The sequence below is a fragment of the Jaculus jaculus genome, chromosome 9, assembly GCF_020740685.1.
Source record: "Jaculus jaculus isolate mJacJac1 chromosome 9, mJacJac1.mat.Y.cur, whole genome shotgun sequence".
Classification (NCBI taxonomy): domain Eukaryota; kingdom Metazoa; phylum Chordata; class Mammalia; order Rodentia; family Dipodidae; genus Jaculus; species Jaculus jaculus.
This window is the reverse complement of record NC_059110.1, coordinates 76,488,251-76,510,345: the sequence shown is the minus strand read 5'-3', so window position 1 is coordinate 76,510,345 and position 22,095 is coordinate 76,488,251. Positions and strand designations below refer to the sequence as shown.

The 22,095-nt window shown below is 42.6% G+C and overlaps 1 pseudogene; it reads right to left on the bottom strand.

The window, feature by feature from the left end:
• Positions 1-17,281: 17,281 nt before the first annotated feature.
• On the bottom strand, positions 17,282-21,084 carry LOC123463525 (annotated as a pseudogene).
• Between the last annotated feature and the right edge of the window lie 1,011 nt (positions 21,085-22,095).

Below are 22,095 nucleotides of genomic sequence, written 5' to 3'. Positions count from 1 at the left end.
AAGACTAATTTGTAAAAAATTTATTGATATATCTCAAACTGCTCTTCTGCAAAGGTGAAGTCTTTATTAAAAGTTAATTATTGTTGGACTGGAAATATGGCTTAGCAGTTAAGGTGTTTGCCTGCAAAGGATCCCAGTTCAAATCTCCAGGACCAACATAGGCCATATGAACAAGGGGACGCATGCATCTGGAGTTCATTTGCAGTAGCTGGAGGCCCTGGTGTACCCATTCTCTCTCTCTCTCTGTCTCTCTATTTCTCTCTGCCTCTTTATCTCTCTCAAGTAAATCAATTTAAAATTTTTAAATTTTAAATTAATTTTAAAATTATAATTTTTTTAAAGTTAATTATTCTTTAAAACCTGAGACAGGGCTGGAGAGATGGCTTAGTGGTTAAGCGCTTGCCTGTGAAGCCTAAGGACCCCAGTTTGAGGCTCGGTTCCCCAGGTCCCATGTTAGCCAGATGCACAAGGGGGCGCACGCGTCTGGAGTTCGTTTGCAGAGGCTGGAAGCCCTGGTGCACCCATTCTCTCTCTCCCTCTATCTGTCTTTCTCTCTGTGTCTGTCACTCTCAAATAAATAAATAAATAATTTTTTAAAAAATGATTTAAAAGAAAAAAACCTGAGACATACTACTCAAGTATAATGTGACACATTAACAATCCCCCCTTCTGGATATAACAGGGGTTGTAGGTGTTCTTCAACCTGGGGAATACACACATGGTCACTGAAAATCACATAAACATCAGTAACTTTCCTAGTAAACTGTAGCAATAGTTTCTCTAATAGTGATTTTTATTTATTTATTTATTTATTTATTTATTTTTATTATTATCATTTTGTTTGTTTGTTTGTTTTTGGTTTTGTTTTTCAAGGTAGGGTCTCACTCTGGCTCAGGCTGACCTGAAATTCACTCTGTAGTCTCAGGGTGGTCTATGATTTTTTTTAAATAAGCATGTGTAACAGTTCAGCATTGGAAAGACTTCTACATAATGTACTGAAAAGACACGCAGGGCAACAAGTACATTTGCATAGTTGAAAAGACACTACAAAAAAAACCTCGAAAAACCTTTACAACTTGAAATATAGTTTTATGATGTGCCTATTTAAATATCTCAGTCATCCAATAATTAAAAACACCACAATAGCAGATAAATAGAAATTTATTAAAATCACTATCTCCAGCAATACAAAATTAAATGTTAAGGCATCTTTTATTCCCATCTTGGTATATGCAACAAAGAAAAGTGTTTTAAGTAAGAGCTAGCATTTATTAAAATGTTTCCTAAAGTATTTGGCAAATTTGTTTTCAAGTTCTCTGATTACATATATCACTGAAAGCTCTCATAATCAAAGATTTTGACTTAAATCAAGAAAAAAGTATAAGTACATCAATTTACTAAAGGGAAGCAGTTCACTATGAAAAATTACAATTAGGAACTTCCAGTTAAGATGGCAGCACATGAACCATGCCAAAGCAGGCTAGGGGGAAAATAGAAAAAAAAAAAAAAAAAAAAAAAAAAAAAAAAAAAAAAAAAAAAAAACAGCCAGCAACATATACTCTTCTACTAAAAAGTGATTTGTATTAGAAATTGGCACGTGTGGCAGAGAAGAGGGAGAGGCTCAGTGTGTCTAGAGGCTCAGAAGCAGGCAGAAGCAGCTCCAGCAGCAGCAGCACCAGGTCCCCATGGGCTTAGTCATAAGGCTCAGCCTGAGATGCAGGAAGACCCAGGGGTGGGAAATCTCCTCTCACACCAGAGCTCCTCGCAAACTCAAGAAACATGAAGGGAGGGCGGCAGGAAAGGACGGAGGAATAAGCTATATTTTGGGCTTGTTGTTTGTTGCTTCTTTTTTTGTTTTGTTTTGTTTTGTTTTTTGTTTTGTTTTGTTTGTCAAGGTAGGGTCTTACTCAAGCTCAGGCTGACCTGGAGTTCACTATGGCATCTCAGGGTGGCCTTGAACTCACGGCAGTCCTCCTACCTCTGCCTCCCAAGTGCTGGGATTAAAGGCATGTGCCATCACGCCCAGCTCTGTTGCTTCTTGATTTATAGTGCCTTTGTTTCCTCTTCTGTCATTCATTTGGGAAGGGTCTCACTTGGTCATAAGCTGACTTGGAACACTCTACAGACCAGAAATCTTAGCCTCCTAGTTGACAGGTATAAGGGTTTGGGGCAACACACACCCTTAGGAACTGTGAATTTGTTAGAGGATCTGGTTGTCATAATATCTACTCTTTTTTTAATATTTTAACTTTCATTTATTTATTTATTTATTTATTTATTTATTTATTTATTTATGTGAGGGGGGAGAGAGAGTATGGGAACATCAAGGCTCCAGCCACTGCAAATGACTCCAGATGTATGTGCCCCCACCCCCCCCGTGCATCTGGCTTACGTGGATCCTTGGGACTAAAGTCCCTTGGCTTTGCAGGCAAACTCCTTAAATACTGAGCCATCTCTCCAGCCACATAATACCTACTCTTGCATAAATACTGTGTGCAGTTTTACATTGATGTTGCTTATGGATGTTGTAGAGTTAATGAGAGGGTGATTCTCCATGAACTGCTCTTTATTGTCCTTGGCGTGCATATTCAATCAATGCATAGGTCACAGCGGTTCCAGATTGACTTCCATGGCTTCTTTTACCTTGGCTAATACACTCTGCTTTACAGCTGCAGAAATAGTTTTATTAAAAAAAAAGCATTCATAGATATAAATGGAGGCGGTTGGGTATATGCTTCTGTCCAGGAAGCCTCAATTAAGAAGGCTTTGAGGGATGGAGAGATAGCTTAGTAGTTGAGGTGCTTGTCAGTGAAGTGGAAGGACCCAGGTTCGATTCCCCAGCACCCACATAAGCCAGATGAACAAGAGGCACATGGATCTGGAGTTTTTTTTTACAGTGGCTGGACGCCCTGGTGCACCCATTCTTTTCTCTCTCTCTCTCTCTCTCTCTCTCTCTCTCTCTCTCTCTCTCTCCCTCTCTCCCTCTCTCTCCTCTAGCAAATAAATACAAAGCTTTTTGGGTTTTTTTAAATTTTTTTAAAAGAAAGCTTTGGGGTCACCACTTTCACCCTATATTGAAATGAAACTGGACTTAATTCCCAGAAGCTTTCATCACCTTCATAAATGGAACCTAAAGCTTCTATTTCCATCTCTTGTCCCTCGTTGGCTTGCATCGCGGCTGCACCTCCAGGGCTAAAGGCATTGGCGACAAAGAACAGCAAAAGGGCAGTGGCCCAGAAGCCAGGGCGCCCCCTTCCGTGTCTCTCACGGGATCCCCTCCTGTCCTCTGCAGATGCTAGTTCACACGCTTATGCCCCAAACTTAGGCAGCAGCACTGCCAGGCGGTGGGCTTTGAACTGGAAGCCCAAGGCCCTCACTCTCTCACTCTTTTCACACAAAAAAATCAGGCAGTCTGTTGGATTTGCCTCGAAAAATACACAAGAGCCAAGGGTTGGTGTTCAATGACTTTCCTGAACCTCAAGCACCCTGTTACATTATAAGCCTTGATTAAAGAGGATTTTTTTTTTTCAAAATGTAACAAACTTAGTCCTTCAAGACTTACCCTTTCCAAAGATATGGGCATTAATTGCTTCTGCACGTGTTGTCTCCAGAACCTGATTATCTCTTACACAAAGGCCCCACAACCTCATTACCAGTACATTGGTACAAAGATAATCTTGACCAGTTATGGGTAGAAACACATTTCAGAATGACATTTCTGAGACAGGGAGCCAGTCCATGTGTTCACAGTGTGAATATATCCACTCATATCAAGGTTCCCACTTACAGAGCAAGTCATTGTTATCCAAAATAGAAGGGTCTATCTAAGCTGGGAGACCTGGTTCATGTCTTTGATCCCAGCATTTGGAAGGCAGAGGTAGGAGCATCCCCCTGAGTTTGAGGCTACTGGAGACTACAGAGTGAATTCCAGGTCAGCTTGGAATAGAGTGAGACCCTGCCTCAAAAAAAGGAAGAAAAAAAAAAGGTGCAGGGCATATTGGTGCACACCTTTAATCCCAGAACTCAGGAGGCAGAGGTAGGAGTATCACCATGAGTTCGAGGCACCCTGAGACTACATAGTGAATTCCAGGTCACTTTGAGCTAGAGTAGCAAGGTAGAGAGACCCTACCTTGCAAGAAAAAAAAGAAGAAGAAGAAGAAGGAGATGGAGATGGAGAAGGAGGAGGAGGAAGGAGTAGAAGAGAATAATGGTCTATTTAAAGGGGCTCTAGTGATGCATTTTGCCCTGGTTCATCTTTCTGGCTATCTCTGTGATTTTTTTTGAGACAGGATCTTATGTAGCATAGGCTAGTCTTGAACTTGACATGTAACTGAAGATGACCTTGAACTCTTGCTCCTCCAGCCTCCCAAGTGTTGGGATTATAGGCATGAACAACCACATGTGGCCTCTGGCTCTTTCTGATTTAGAAGTCGCTAGGTATTAAGTAGAAGAATCTTGAAATGGATTGAAAATAACTATTGCCAAAAAAGTCCCACTATGTGATATCATTCATACAAAAATCTAAGCAAAGAATGGTGGCATATGCCTCTAATTTCAACTACTTAGGAAGCTGAGGCAGGAGGATTACTGCAGTTCAGGAATCTTAGGCTAGCCTAAGCAACACAGCAAGACCCCTCAGGATGAAGATGATGGTGGAGCAATTTGGAAGAGGTGATGAGAATGAAGGGGTATTAAGGATAATTCTGGGCTGGGGGGATGGCTTAGCAGTTAAGGTGCTTGCCTGCAAAGCCAAAGGACCAAGGTTTGATTCTCCAGGATCCACATAAGCCAGATGTACCAGGTGATGCATACAGCTGGAGTTTGTTTGCAGCACCTTGAGGCCCTCACATACCCATTCATTCCCTCGATCTCTCTCCCTCCCTCCCTCTCTCTCTCTCTCTCTCCCTCCCTCTCAAATAAATAAATATAAATTTCAAAAAAGGATAATTCTCCCCCCTTATAGACAATTAAAGGAAGAGGGTCAAAGGAATCTGTGTCATGGTGGGCTCTACAGTTGTGGGGACCCATTAGGTGTTATGGTAGGCTAGCCTCAAGCAGATAGGATCCTGAAGGGTGAGAACAGGAGTAGTGAAATGGCTCCACAGAAGCATGACGCTGCAGGAAAAAATTGAGGGGCCGAAGCTGGCAGGACTATTTAGGTTGAGCTCTGTAGTCAGGCTCTGTGCCTGGTTTCCTAGCAACTGCTGTTGCGCAGGTGGTTGCTAAGCAACACGTGGCCCTCCAGACAGTGGGGTGAGGACCTTAAGAGTGTGTGGGCAGGAGCCAGAACATCACAGGCTATTGTTATTCCTGAAAGCAGCTGCTGAGCCTGTTTCTCGCCTGCTAGTTGCTTTTGTTGCAGAAAAAAATAATGTAATATTGGTGCAGAAGATCAGAAAATGAGAATGAGGCTAGTTCGTCATCTCACCATGCACTCAAGATGAACAGTGCCCTCTTCACTCTTTCCATTCCAGTCCTTCTCTGCAGGAACACATTTTTATCATCTCACTAAATGTGATATTAAATGGGTTTTTTGTTGTTTTCTTTTGTTTTTTTTGTTGTTGTTGTTGTTTGTTTTTCGAGATTGGGTTTCACTCCAGTCCAGGCTGAACTGAATTCACTATGTAGTCTCAGGGTGGTGTTGGGATTAAAGGCATGCAGCACCATGCCTGGCTTTGTTTTTGGTTTTGTCGGAGGTAGGGTCCCACTTTAGGCCAGGCTTGAACTCATGGTGGTCCTCCTTCCTCAGCCTCCCAAGTGCTGCCATTAATAGTGTACGTCACCACACCCAGATTTAGATTATATTTTTACACTTTTGATCATCACAAAAATCATTCAAGGTTCTTAACTGCTATATTTCAGGATAATCCTCTCTGGTAACTGTATCAACCCATTCAGTCCATGCATTTTTCATGATGATGGACCTTTGAGCCTCATGAATTTCCAGGCAAACACTACCACTGAGGTACACACAAACCCAGTCTCAGATGCAGCATCATGTAACTAAATATTCTCCTCTTGTTTTTCGTTGTCTGTTTGTTTTGATAATGAAATTGCTTTCACTTTTCTTCATTTATGCATGTGCATTTGTGTATGTTGTGTGTGGATGTATGTAACGGGACAGATTCATATGTGTGTAGGCACATATGTATTGGCAGGTGCATGTATACATGAGTGCATATGGATGCCAGACCCAACATCATGTATCTTCCTCAATCACTCTCTCTTTTCTTTGTTTTTAGATGTAGGGTCTCACTATAGCCCAGGCTGACTAGAATTCACTATGTAGTCTTATGATGGCCATGAAATCACAGAGATCTTCCTACCTCTGCTTCCCAAGTGCTAGGATTAATGGTGTGCACTACCACACGCAGCTCTACGTTATTTTTTGAGACAAGTTCTCACATTGAACCTAAAGCTCATGGATTTGGCTAGATAGCTGGCCAACAAACCCTAGAGATCCCCCTATGTCTGTCTCCTTAGGACTTGGATTATAAATGCATACCATCACACCCAGCATTAGTATGAGTGCCAGGATCTGAACTCAGGTACTTGCTTTACCCACTGAACCACCCTCCCAGCCCGTGCTTCCACTTTATTGCCAGACAAATAGTGCTCCAAAGCAAGTCATTCCACAGAGAGTTAAGATCATTGCCTTGTAATCAGTACTAATGGGCAGGAGGCTTGCACCAAAGACCAGGAACATTCTCATGATTACCAGGTCTTGCTAAATTTTTCCCGCATAGATGGTGGCAGTTTTATCAGGACTGAGAAACAGATTGATCTCATGCCACCAGCTAAGGAGCTAACATGAAGAATTGAGACCCTCTGAAGAGAAGGAAGGGCATAGCCCAATGTCACCAACCCTAGTTCTAGGACCCTGGCCTAACTCTAGTTTATATCACCAACACAAATACTACTGTTGCTGAATTTGATTAAACTCAAAATACAGTGCTCTTATTAACCAGTCAACAGGCTTTAACAAAATTCTTTACTCACTCAGAGCTGGAGGGATGACTTAGAAGATGCTTGCATGCAAAACTAAGGATCTAGGTTTGATTTACAAAGACCCATGTAAGCCAGTTGCACAAGTTGGTGCATGCATCTGGTTTGTTTGCAGTGGCTGGAGTCACTGGTCACCTATTTTTTGCTCTCTCTCATAAATAAATTAATTAATTAAATAGGAGCTGAGTATGGTGGCTCACTACTTAAAAAAAAAAACTCTTTATTCAGCCAAAAATTATAAAGAGTATAATTGTGTTGAAAGCTAGAAAGTTACTTCCAGCCAAGCATGGTAGCTCAAGCACATAACCCGAACATTCAGGAAGTTGAGACAAGAATTGAAAGCCAGCCTGGAGCTAGGTACATAGTGAGTTCCAGGTCTTCTTGGAGCATAGAGACTCTAACAAGAAAGAAACAAACAAACATAGAAAGAAAGAGAGAGAGAAGGAAAAAAGAAAAGAAATAAAGAAGGAAGGAAGGAGACATGGCTTACAGTTAAGGCGCATGCCTGTGAGGCCTAATGACCCAGCTGCAATTCTTCAGGTCCCACATAAACCAGATGCACATAAGTGAGCAAGATGCACATGCTGGCACACACACATCTAGACTTTGCAGAGTTCTTGGCATGCCCACTCATACACACACACACACTCTCTCTCTATTTCTAAGAAATAAAGAATGAAAATAATTTTTTAATTTGTTTTTTATTTATTTGACAGCAACAGACAGAGAGAGAAAGGGGCATATAGAATGGGCACGCCAGGGCCTCTAGCCACTGCAAAGGAACTCCACACACATGCGCCCCTTGTGCATCTGGCTACCGTGGGTCCTGGGGAATCAAGCCTCAAACCGGGGTCCTCAGGCCTGACAGGCAAGGGCTTAACCGCTAAGCCATTTCTCCAGCCCTGAAAATAAAATCTTTAAAAGAAATAAAGAGGGAAGGAAAACTTGGAGATGGAGGGAGGGAGAGAGAGGGGGAAAAAAAAAAGAGAGAAAGAAATGAAGGAAGGAGGGAGAGAAGAACTTCCAATATCTGTGATGACAATCCTTAGGTGCAGCCACATGACTCACACTGGCACAAAGCCAGGCCCTCTACTTGGAGCTATCTTAGTGGATCTCAGCTAATATTCAGCACCACCCATTGTACAATAGAAATGTTTTGCATTTTGCAGAAATGGTGGCACACATGATTTTAATCCCAGCAAAGGAAGGCAAAGGTAAAAGGGTCACCATGAGTTCAATTCCACCCTGAGACTATATAATGAATTCCAGGTCAGCTTGGGATAGAACAAGACCATACCTCAACAAAAACATAGAGAAAGAAAAATGTTTTGCAGCTTAATTGTGTACCAGGCCCCATATCTCTTCCTAACATGGAGCTAACAGTAGGCCACAGTGTAGCTAGCAGGTGATGTGAACACAGTGCAAAGAGAGGCTGCTTGGTTCCCAGGGTCACAGACCTTGGGATCAACTGCCGGCAGTGAACGCATCAATGACACAGATTGAGACAAATGCTTATTTTTCTCTCCTTTCTGAGATAGGATCCCACTATGTAGCCCAGGCTAGCCTCAAACTTGCAGTGGTCCTCCTGCCTCTGCCCCCTCTCCCAGTGCTGGGAATACAGGTGTGAGCTACCACACCCTACTAGCAAGGCAAGTTATCTTGTCAAGAAGGCCACTCCCTCCATTCTCTCTTCCCAGGACACCCCCAAGTTTTCCTCACACCACTCCTACTGCCACTACCCAGAGGCACTGGGCTGCCACTCACCCTCAGACCCTGCTCTCCCTACAACGTGAACAACTTCCATATCACAGGGAGTCAGGTAGCTTTGTTAGTTAGGGTGCCTGGGTCTCCTGAAAGTGAGAAGTAGGAATTGTTTGGGGTCTAGCTTTGCAATCTCCACTTTACTAGAGATCAAAGTATGATCTGACTTCCTATCTCTCCCTAGATCAGCTTTTTCACAAATAACCTGAGCCCCAAGGTCTCTCCCAGGATTTAAATCTAGTCATAACATTGTGGTTGGTCAAGTTCGACTCCCAGAACTTGATGTCATGTATAGTCTCTTCCTGAAACAGCCCCTAGCCCAGACGAATTGTTGTCCCTCTGACTCACCTGAGCCAGAAGGTAGGGCCCACCATGCTTAAGGTTATAAAATACATTTGTGAGGAAGAGTAAGGTCTCTGGGGCTGTCTCACCACTTGTAAACCTATAGCCTCTGGTGAGTTTTCTGCACCTCAGCCCAGCTGGGCTCAGCTGAGGAGAGAGCCCTCCTAGCCCCTACTTTCCCCATGGGCTCTGTACCCCTCCTGCTCTCCACAGGGCAGGAGCTCTTTCTACTTTCTTTTCTGTCCTCTGCATGGTTTGTCCAGGCCCTCTACATGGGCCTTCAAGTTATGTGGGTGTCCTTCCCTTGGCTCTGTACTTCCCAAATAAACATAATCATTTCATAACTTTTCTTCTTATCAATCTTATCTTATTTAATTCTTTGGTTTAAAATAGATGAGGGGGCTGGAGAGAAGGCTTAGTGATTAAGCACTTGCCTGTGAAGCCTAAGAACCCTGGTTCAAGATTCAATTACCTCGGACCCACATAAGCCAGAGGCACAAGGGTGTGCACATGTCTGGAGTTCATTTGCAGAGGCTGGAGGCTCTGGCGAGATCATTTCTCTCTTACTCTCTTTCTTTCTCTCTTTCTCTCTTCCCCCCTGTCACTCTCAAATAAATAAATTATAAAATGAAATAAAAAGATGAGAGGGCTGGATAAATGGCAGTTTAAGACACTTACCTGAGAAGCCTAAGGATTCATGTTCTCCAGGTCCCCCGTAAGTCAGACACACAGTGATGCAAGTATGCAGGGTCACACATGCTCACAAGAGGGCACACGCATTTGGAATTCGAGTGTACTGGCTGGACGGCCTGGTGTGCCAATTCTTTCTCTCTCTGTCTCACTCTTGCTCTCACTCTTGCTTTGGCTCTCACTCTCACTCTTTATTTTTATTTATTTGAGAGCCACAGACAGAGAGAGAAAGAGGCAGAGAGACAGAGAATTGGTGCACCAGGGCCTCCAGCCACTGCAAATGAACTCGAGATGCATGCACCACCTTGTGCATCTGGCTTACATGGATACTGGGGAATCGAGCCTTGAACCAGGGTCCTTAGGCTTCACAAGCAAGCGCTTAAGCACTAAGCCATCTCTCCAGCCCCACTCTCACTCTTTTGGGTTTTTTGGGGGGGAGTTGTTTTTTGGTTTTCAAGGTAGGGTCTCACTCTAGCCCAGGGTGAACTGGAATTTACTATGGAGTCTCAGGGTGACCTCAAACTCATGGCAATCCTACTACCTCTGCCTCCCGAGTGCTGGGATTAAAGGCGTGTGCCACCATGCCCGGCTGACTCACTCTTTTGTTTTTAATCATAACTCAGACTTTATTGCTTATTAGTTACATCACTCCATACAACTTAAATTAAACAGACTTTGAAAAAATATACTGGGAGTGTTAAATAGATGATGGCAATATTGTTGAAAGTGTTCAAATGTTTTATATATGGTAACAAGAGACACAAGTGCCACCATCACCCCAAGAAATTTATACATTTCATATAAAAAGAGTAAAACTACTTCATTGTATTTAACTAGCATTTTTCTTTGTAATTGAAGAACTATAAGCTTGACCAGTTTCATAATCTTCTCAGGAGAACAAACACATATATTTCATTACAAGATATTTCTCAAAAGAAAAAAAAAAAGCAACATGACAATAAAACTACATACACCTTGAAAACTCCTCTATTTAGTGGTTAAGGCACTTGCCTGCAAAGCCAAAGGATCTCAGTTTGATTCCCCAGTACCCATGTAAGCCACATGCACAAGATGGCGCATGCATCTGGAGTTCATTTGCAGTGGCTGGAAAACCTGGCATGGCCATTCTCTCTCTATCTCTCTCTCTTCCACTTTCATGCTGCCTCTTTCTCTCAAATAAATTTTTAAAAATAAAACACTTTTAAACATTTTTTACTCAGCTGTTCACAAGGAGAGTAAACCCATTCACTGTAACTATTCTCACTTTGCAGTTTACACAACTGAACTGATGCCAAGACTAACTTGTAAAATATTTATGGATATATCTCAAACTGCTCTTATGCTAAAGTCAAATCTTCTTTTGTTTTTTTCGAGGTAGGGTGTCATTCTGGCCCAGGCTGACCTGGAATTCACTATGTAGTCTCAGGGTGGCCTAGAACTCACTATGATCCTCCTACATCTGCCTCCCAAGTGCTGGGATTAAAAGAGTGCGCCACCACGGCTGGGTAAACTCTTTAATAAAAGGTAATTATTATTGGGCTGGAGAGATGGCTTAGTGGTTAAGGAGTTTGCCTCAAAGCCAAAAAATCCTGGTTCGAGTCTCCAGGACCCATGTAAACAGGATGCACATGGGGGCACTTGCATCTGGAGTTTGTTACCAGTGGATGGAGACCCTGGTGCACCCATTCCCTTCCTCCCTCCCTCTCTCTCTCTCTCTCAAGTAAATAAATGTAAATATTTTTAATTTTAAATTAAATTTGAAATTGTAATTTTTTTAAAAAAGTAAATTATTCTTTAAAACCTGAGACTTAAACTACTCAAGTATAATGTGACACATTAACAATCAACCCTTCTGGATATAACAGGGGTTGTAGGTGTTCTTCAACCTGGGGAATACACACACAGTCACTGAAAATCACATAAACATCAGTAACTTTCCTAGTAAGCTGTAACAATAGTTTCTCTAATAGTGATTTTTTTTAAACAAGCATGTGTAACAGTTCAGTATTGGAAAGACTTCTACATAATGTACTGAAAAGACACGCAGGGCAACAAGTACATTTGCATACTTGAAAAGACACTAACAAAAAAAATTCGAAAAGACCTACACAACTTGAAATGTGATTTTAAGATGTGCCTACTTAAAGACCTCAGTCATCCAATAATGAAAAACAATACAATACCAGATAAATAGAAATGTATTAAAACCACTATCTCCAACAATACAAAATTCAATATTAAAGTATCTTTTACTCCCATCTTGGTATATGCACCGAAGACAAGTGTTTTAAATAAGAGCTAGCCCTTATTCAAATATTTCCAAAAGTATTTAACAAATTTGTTTTCAAGTTCTCTTATTACACATATCACTGAAAGCTCTCTGAGTTGAAGATTTTGACTTAAATCAAGAAAAAGTATAAATGCATCAATTTATAAAGGGAAACAGTTCATTATTGAAAAATTAAGATTAAAAACTTCCAGTTAAGATGGAAGCATATGAACCATCCCAAAGCAGCCTAGGAGGAAAAAAGCTAAAAAAAAGAAAAGAGTAAAATACACTCTTCTACTAAGAAGTGAGATATATAAGAAATTATCAGCTGGGCGTGGTGGCACACGCCTTTAATCCCAGCACTCGGGAAGCAGAGGCAGGAGGACTGCCATGAGTTCGAGGCCACTCTGATACTCCATACTGATTTTCAGGTCAGCCTGGGATAGAGTGAGACCCTACCTCGGAAAACTAAAACAAAACAACAACAACAAAAAAAAAAACCAGAAAGAAATTATCAACTGCAGCAGAGAAATAGGAGAGATCCAGAGCGTCTGGAGCCCACAGAAGCAGGAGCGGAACCAGGTCCCTGTCACCACAACTATCAGGCCTGGACTGAGCCTCAGGAAGAGCAAGGTGAGGGAAATTTACACTCACACCAGAGATCCTCCCAAATTCAAGAAATGTAAAGGGAGGAGGCAGGGAAGAATGTCAGGGAAGAAGGGAGGAGGGGCTCATGAGGAAGAGGATCATGTGGACCAGTGGGAGAACTTCATCCACCATCCCCAGCTTCCCCAACCCCCTCCCCAGCACCCCTTCCCCCCCACACACACCCATCAGTGCAAGCACTAGCAAGCACCAGAGACCTAAGGAAGGGAGTTCACCAATATAGCACCTGGCACAGATCAGAGCAGTGACCCAGCCAGCCTACCTGAACCCATGAAGCAACAAAGAGGGACCCATGCAGGAACACAGCATAATTGAGACCAAAACAATCCCAAAAGGTAATGGGGATTACACCAGATCAGTACCTGCCAAATAAGCCTGGTATATAGGTTTGAATCAGAAGTGCTAATTGCACCTAGCGTGTCAGGATAAATTACATGTTAAATCTGATGGAGGGTTAGATTGCGATTTTTTTTTTTTTTTTTTTGCTTGATTTTTCTAGGTAGGGTCTCACACTAGCCTAGGCTGACTTGGAATTCACAATGGAGTCTCAGGGTGGCCTCAAACTCACGGTGATCCTCCTACCACTGCCCCCGGAATGTTGGGATAAAAGGAGTGTGCCACCACACCCAATAAGGATTTGCCATTTTTTTTTTCTTCTCAAATTTTTTTTATTAACAACTTTCATGATTATAAAAAGTATCCCAAGGTAATACCCTCCCTCACCCACTTTCCCCTTTGAAACTCCATTCTCCAAAACATACCCTTCGCATCTCAACCAGTCTCTCTTTTATTTTGATGTCATGATCTTTTCCACCTATTATGATGGTACTGTGTAGGTAGTGCTAGGCCCTATGAGGGCATAGATACCCAAGCCTTTTTGTGACTGGGGGGAGCACATTAAAAGGAGTTCTACACTTTCTTTGCTTCTTACATTCTTTTCACTACCTCTTCCTAAATAGACCCTGAGCCTGGGAAGGTGTGATAGAGATATTGCAGTACTGAGCACTCTGGTCAATTCTTTTGAGCACCATGATGCCTTCTGAGTCATCCCAAGGTCACCGCCATCTAAAAAGAGAAGATTCTCTACCAAAATTCAGAGTAGTGTTAATATAAGGTATGAAAATTAAGAGAAGTGCTTATTGGGCAGTTTGATAAGCATAGTATATACATTTAGCTAGACAGCAGCAGACATTAGAACCTTAGGGCTCATGACTACCCCTGTTTTAACTTTTCAGTATCAGGGATGTATTCCCTCCCATGGAACAAGACTCCAGTTAGAGGGCACATGGTTTCCACCATGACAAACATGCCACTATTGCACTTATTGGCTCATTTGGTCTAGCTGGCCACATATAAGGCTTGAAGTGTCCACTGTTGAGTATCTTCACTGGTGTTTATTCTCTCTACCATTGAACTGCATGCAGAATGGCTTCTTCCAGCTTTCTGTCAGCTGGTCTACACGGAGGAGGTTATCAGCTCAGTTCCAGCAGGATTTCTCAGTGGCCTTGAAGCCCAAGTATGTGGAGTCTTCAGCTATAGGGTCTTACCATCTATTCCTAGTGGGAAACTGAGGCCCCTGGCAATGGCCTATAATGTTTTCGGGGCATCAAGGACCTCCCACACCAACAACTCCACTAGAAGGTATCCCATTCTTGCACTGAAATTTCTCTAGCAACAATCAATAGCTCCTGAGTGTTCCATTGTCCAAAAAAGTAGGTTTCCATATGATTTATTTATATCCTCTTAGATTTTGATTAGCCCTCCCTCCACCTTTCCTTCACTCAATCTCTTCCCCTGGCCTCACTTGGCCTTTTTACCCTCCTTAATTCAGTCTTCTATTTACATATATACAATACCATCCTATTAAGATTTGCCTATGAAGATTTGGCCTACAGTGAGACCCTGCCCCAAAAAAAGAAGAAAGAAAACGATGCAGGGCGTGTTGGCACACGGTTTTAATCCCAGCCTCAGGAGGCAGAGGTAGGAGGATCACCATGCACTCAAGGCCACCCTAAAACTACTAGGTCAGCGTAAGCTAGAGTGAGATACAACCTTGTAAAAGCAAAAATAAAAAGAGGAGGAGGATGATGAAGGAGAGGAAAGGAGGAGAATAAGGGTCTATCTAGGGGGCTCTAGTCATGCATTTTGCCCTGGTTCATCTTTGTGGCTATCTCTGTGATTTTTTTGAAACAGAATCTTAAGTAGCATAGGTTAGTCTTGAACTTGATGTATAACTGAAGGTGACCTTTAATTCTTGCTCCTTCAGTCTCCCAAGTGTTGGGATTATAGACATGAACCACCACATGTGGCTTATAGCTCTTTCTGATTTAGCAGTCACTGGGGATTAAGTAGAGAGGATCTGGAAATGGATTGATAATAACTATTTCCAAAAAAGTCCCCACTATGTGATAACATTCATACAAAAATCTAAGCAAAGAATGGTGGCATATGCCTCTAATTTCAACTACTTAGGAAGCTGAGGCAGGAGGATTACTGCAGTTCAGGAATCTTAGGCTAGCCTAAGCAACACAGCAAGACCCCTCAGGATGAAGATGATGGTGGAGCATTTGGAAGAGGTGATGAGAATGAAGGAGTATTAAGGATAATTCTGGGCTGGGGGGATGGCTTAGCAGTTAAGGTGCTTGCCTGCAAAGCCAAAGGACCAAGGTTTAATTTCCTAGGATCCACATAACCCAGATGTACCAGGTGACGAATACAGCAGGAGTTTGTTTGCAATACCTTGAGGCCCTGGCATACCCATTCTCTCTTTCCCCTCCCTCTCAAATAAATAAATATAAATTTCAAAAATGGATAATTCTCCCCCATTATAGACAATTAAAGGAAGAGGGTCAAAGGAATCTGTGTCATGGTGGGCTCTACAGTTGTGGGGACCCATTAGGTGTTATGGTAGGCTATCCTCAAGCAGATAGGATCCTGAAGGGTGAGAACAGGAGTAGTGAAATGGCTCCACAGAAGCATGACGCTGCAGGAAAAAATTGAGGGGCCGAAGCTGGCAGGACTATGTATGTTGGGCTCTGTAGTCAGGCTCTGTTCCTGGTTTCCTAGCAACTGCTGTTGCGCAGGTGGTTGCTAAGCAACACGTGGCCCTCCAGACAGTGGGGTGAGGACCTTAAGAGTGTGTGGGCAGGAGCCAGAACATCACAGGCTGTTGTTATTCCTGAAAGCAGCTGCTGAGCCTGTTTCTCGCCTGCTAGTTGCTTTTGTTGCATAAAAAAATAATGTAATATTGGTGCAGAAGATCAGAAAATGAGAATGAGGCTAGTTCGTCATCTCACCATGCACTCAAGATGAACAGTGCCCTCTTCACTCTTTCCATTCCAGTCTTTCACTGCAGGAACACATTTTTATCATCTCACTAAATGTGATATTAAATGGTTTTTTTGTGTGTTTGTTTGTTTTGGTTTAGTTTTTGTTTTGGTTTGTTTTTATTGTATGTTTGTTTTCCGAGGTTGGGCTTCACTCTAGTCCAGGCTGACCTGGATTCATTATGTAGTCTCGGAGTGGTGCTGGGACTAAAGGTGGGCGCTACTGTGCCCTTTTGGTTTTGTCAGAGGTGGGGTCCCACTTTAGGCCAGGCTTGAACTCAGGGTGGTCCTCCTTCCTCAGCCTCCCAAGTGCTGCCATTAATAGTGTACGTCACCACACCCAGATTTAGATATTTTTTTTTAACTTTTGATCATCACAAAAATCTTTCAAGGTTCTTAAGTGTTATATTTCAGGATAATCCTCTCTGGTAACTGTATCAACCCATGTTGTCGTGGCATTTTCCATGGTGATGGAAATCTGACCCTCATGCACTTCACTGAGCTACACACACGCCCAGTCTCAGATGCAGCATCATTTAATTAAATATTCTCCTCTTGAGCTGGGCGTGGTGGTGCACGCCTTTAATCCCAGCACTCGGGAGGCAGAGGTAGGTGGATCACTGTGAGTTTGAGGCCACCCTGATACAACACAGTTAATTCCAGGTAAGCCTGGGATAGCGTGAGACTCTACCTCCAAATAAAACCAAAAAAAAAAAAGACAAAAAAACATATATATATACATATATATATATATATATATATTCTCCTCTTATTTGTCTTTGTTTGTTTTGATCTTTTTTTTAGCACAAAGACATTATTTAAGACCTTTATTTACAAGTGCTTGCAGTATGTGGACTTTTTTTTTCCAAAAATTAAGTTGTATACTTTTTATTACAAATTAAAAATGAAGTTCTTAAAAATCTCAACTTGACCAGATATGAAACAATTTAAAAACCTTTAAAGGTATATTGAGAAAAACCAGGCTTTTTTAAAAAACACATTTGATATAACCAAAAAGAGACATCTTTAGGTAAAAACAATAAAAACCCCATGCTGCAGCGTCAATGCAGATAGTTCTAATTTATCTGGTCAACGGGCATAAAGCAAGCACTTAAGGTCTTCAGCTCCAATCTCTTGCTCATTTCTTATTGCTGGAATTTCATATTCATTTCTTCTTGTTGGTTGACTAAACCGGATGACAGTAAAGATTGTAAGCCGGCATTTACTCAGCCCTGCCCTGCTCAGCCTTGGGAGCAGACGAATTTTCAGCTGGTGGATCGGCTGCTTTTGTCTCTTTGCCATCTTGTGGTTTGGGGGTTCTCCGGGCACTTGCGTTGGTAATTGAAGTTGCTGCAGAACCAACGTTGAGGTGGCTGCTGACCTTAGGTGTCATCTCCTTGATTTTCCTTGTCCACTTCTTTGCATCCTTTCTGGGCTGTCTTTGGTGAGACATATTCTGTCTCAGTGGTCTGCTTTGCTCTCCTGAACCGTGGTTGTCAGCACCCTCCATCACTTCTCCCTGTACAGGAGAGTTGGAATACTGTGGTCGATGCCCATAGGGCCTCCTCATGTAGTCAGGTGGGAGCCTTCGCCTGCAGAAAGAAGGGTTGGCATTGTTGGGCCTGGCCTCAGGAGCACTCTCCCATCCTTCATTCTTTCCCCCACACTCACTATTCTCATAATTCTGCTGGTAGCTATGTGGAGGACCCTTAAGACATGCAGAGCATCTATGATGGTTACAGGCTGCTGCATTTTTACTGCCGTGAACTGGACCTCCACCAGGGCCTGCAGCATTTGCTGCCTCCGCAGCCTTTTCTCTTTCAACAACATCAAACTCCACAGTCTCTCCTTCTCCTACACTGCAAAGGTGCTTCCTGGGCTTATTCTTCTTTATGGCAGTTTGGTGTACAAATACATCTTCCTTGGTGTCATTCCTGTTGATGAAACCATATCCATTCCTTACATTGAACCATTTTACTGTTTCCAAAACCTTCCTTGCGATGACCTTCTTGTCCCCGCCAGCAGGCGCCCCCAAAGTGAGGCCGCCCAGGCCACCGCCTCCTGTGTGATGGTATCTAGGGCAGCAGTGGCCTTGGGGCTGCTCAGGGCTCTCTGGGGTCTGCTCTCCGCTCCCACTACCCACCAAACTCTGCTTTGGTTTCTTTAGATAAGGTCTTGCTATAGCTCAGGCTGACCTGGAATTCAGCATGTAGTCTCAGGCTGGCCTCAACTCATGGCAATCCTCCTATCTCTGCCTCCCAAGTCCTGGGATTAAAGGCGGGCACCACCATTCTCAGCTCCTCTGGTTGTGATAATGAAATTGTATTCACTTTCCTTCATTTTTGCATGTGCAGTTTTGTATGTTGTATGTGCATGCCTGTAATGGACAGATTCATATGTGTGTAGGTACATATGTATGGGCAGGTACATGTATACATGAATACATACGGATGCCAGAGCCAACATCATGTATCTTCCACAATTATTCTCTATTTTGTTTGTTTTTTGATGTAGCCCAGGCTGACTAGAATTCACTATTACTCTTTTTTTAAAATTGTTATTAGCATTTTTATTAGCTTATTTTATTAGCATAAAAATTTATCCCATGGTAATTCCCTCCGTCCCCCCCCCCACACACACTTTCCCCTTTAGAATTCATTATTACTCTTATGATGGCCTTGAAATCACAGAGCTCTTCCTACCTCTGTTTGCCAAGGGCTAGGATTAATGGTGTGCACTACCACACGCAGCTCTACGTTATTTTTTGAGACAAGTTCTCACATTGAACCTAAAGCTCATGGATTTGGCTAGATAGCTGGCCAACAAACCCTAGAGATCCCCCTATCTCTGTCTCCTTAGCATTTGGATTATAAATGCATACTATCACACCCAGCATTAGTATGAGTGCCAGGATCTGAACTCAGGTACTTGCTTTACCCACTGAACCACCCTCCCAGCCCGTGCTTCCACTTTACTGCCATGACAAATAGTGCTCCAAAGCAAGTCATTCCACAGAGAGTTAAGATCATTGCCTTGTAATCAGTACTAATGGGCAGGAAGCTTGCACCAAAGACCAGGAACATTCTCATGATTACTAGGTCTTACTAAATATTTCCCACCTTGTTGGTGGCAGTTTTATCAGGACTGAGAAACAGACTGATGATCTTGTGCCACCAGCTAAGGAGCTAACACCAAGAATTGAAACCCTCTCAAGAGAAGGAAAGGCATAGACCAAAGTCACCAACCCTAGTTCTAGGACCCTGGCCTGACTCTAGTTTAGATTATCAACACAAATACTTCTGTTGCTGAATTTGATTAAACTCAAAATACACTGCCCTTATTAACCAGTCCACAGGCTATAACAAAATTCTTTACTCATCCAGGGCTGGAGAGATGACTTAGAAGGTCCTTGCATGCAAACCAAAAGACCTAGGTTTGATTTCTAAGGACCCACATAAGCCAGATGCACAAGTTGGTGCATGCATCTGGAGTCTGTTTGAAGTGGCTGGAGGCACTGGTCACCCATTTTTTCTCTCTCTCATAAATAAATAAACATATTAAATGGGAGCTGAGTATTGTGGCTCACTACAAAAAAAAAAAAAACTCTTTACTCAGTCAAAAAAATCTAATGAGTATATTTGTGTTGAAAGATAGAAAGTTACTTCCAGCCAAGCATGGTAGCTCAAGCTCATAACCCCAGGATTCAGGAAGTTGAGACAAGAGTATCACTCATGAATTGAAAGCCAGCCTGGGGATAGATACATAGTGAGATCCAGGTCCTCTTGGACTATAGAGACTCTAACAAGAAACAAACAAACATAGAAAGAGAGAGAGAGAAGAAAAAAAGAAAGAAAGAAAGAAAGAAAGAAAGAAGGAAGGAAGGAAGGAAGGAAGGAAGGAAGGAAGGAAGGAAGGAAGGAAGGAAGAGGACATGGCTTACAGTTAAGGGGCATGCCTGTGAAGCCTAATGACCTAGCTTTGTTGTCCAGGTCCCACATAAGCCAGATGCACATAGTGAGCCAGATGGACCTGATGGCACACGCATCTGGATTTGTTTGCAGACTTCTTGGCATACCCACTCTTACACACATATTCTCTCTCTCCCTCTATCGCTAATAAATAATGAATGAAGATAAAATCTTTAAAAGAAAGAAAGAGGGAAGGAAAACATGGAGATGGAGGGAGGGAAAGAGAGGGGAAAAAACAAAAAGAGAGAAAGAAATGAAGGAAGGAGGGAGAGAAGAACTTCCAATATCTGTGATGACAATCCTTAGGTGCAGCCACATGACTCATGCTGATACAAAACCAGGCCCTCTACTTGGAGCTATCTTAGTGGATCTCAGAAATATTCAGCACCACCCATTGTACAATAGAAATGTTTTGCATTTTGCAGAAATGGTGGCACACATGATTTTAATCCCAGCACTTGGAGGGCAAAGGTAAGAAGGTCACCATGAGTTCAATTCCACCCTGAGACTATATAATGTATTCCAGTTCACCTCAACAAAAACATAGAGAAATAAAAATGTTTTGCACCTAATTGTGTACCAGGCCCCATATCTCTTCCTAACATGGAGCTAACAGTAGGCCACAGTGTAGCTAGCAGGTGATGTGAACACAGTGCAAAGAGAGGCTGCTTGGTTCCCAGGGTCACAGACCTTGGGATCAACTGCCGGCAGTGAACTCATCAATGACACAGATTGAGACAAATGCTTATTTTTCTCTCCTTTCTGAGATAGGATCCCACTATGTAGCCCGGGCTAGCCTCAGACTTGCAGTGGTCCTCCTGCCTCTGCCCCCTCTCCCAGTGCTGGGAATACAGGTGTGAGCTACCACACCCTACTAGCAAGGCAAATTATCTTGTCAAGAAGGCCACTCCCTCCATTCTCTCTTCCAGGACACCCCCAAGTTTTCCTCACACCACTCCTACTGCCACTACCCAGAGGCACCGGGCTGCCACTCACCCTCAGACCCTGCTCTCCCTACAACGTGAACAACTTCCATATCACAGCTCTGGTGAACCATGGGAGAAAGATGTCTCAAGAAAAAAGCACCAAGATCTACATGTTGAAAAGAAGAGTGCTTAGGGATATAAAACTTAGTCATTAAACACCCTTCAGTACACTTCAGCAAGCATAGTGGTCATTACAGTTCAAGCAGTCCACTTGGCTCCCCGTAACCATGAGGGTCTAGATGGAAAGGCACACATATCTTCCTAGATTTTTCTGATGTATTTTGCATGGTATATTTGCGCATCCAAAGGAATGACCTGATTCATTGGCGGCTAGTTTTTATTTACTTTTAAAAGGTCTGGCCAAGTATGGTGGCACATACCTTTAATCACAGCATTTAGTAAGTATGGAGGCTGAGAATTTTGAGTTGAAAGCCAACCTGATGCATACAGTGAGTCTAGGGCAGGCTGGGCTACAGTGTGACCCTACCATGAAAAGCCAAAAAATAAACAAAAAAAGGAAACTTGGCCTATACCTTTGGGGCATCTGAAGAGAGCTTTGGCTAAAAAAATAAGACAAATTCAATCAGGGATGGAGTACTTGCTCAAGGTCAGCAGGGTGAGGAAGAGAGAGGCGACAAAGAGGAATGGAGAGCTGGATATTTATACAAACCCTCAAGAACTAATTTATAGGAAAATTTCCATTTTAAAATCAATTTTTTGTGTTAGAAAGAGCTAGTAGAGAGACAAAGAGTATGGGGTATCATGACCTTCAACTGCTACAAACGGACTCCAGATGCATGTGCCACTTTGTGCATCTGGGTTTACATGGGTACTGAGGAACTGAACCTGGGTTGTTAGGCTTTGCAGGCAAGTGCCTGCAGTGCTGAGCCATATCTCCAGCCCAAACTTTCCTTTTCATTTGACAAATATGTTACATGTTACCTAGAGGGAGTCAGGTAGCTTTGTTAGTAAGGGTGACTGGGTCTCCTGAAAGTAAGAAGCAGGAATGGTTTAGAGTCTATCTTTGCAATCTCCACTTTACTAGATCAAAGTATAATCAGACTTCCTATATCTCCCTATAT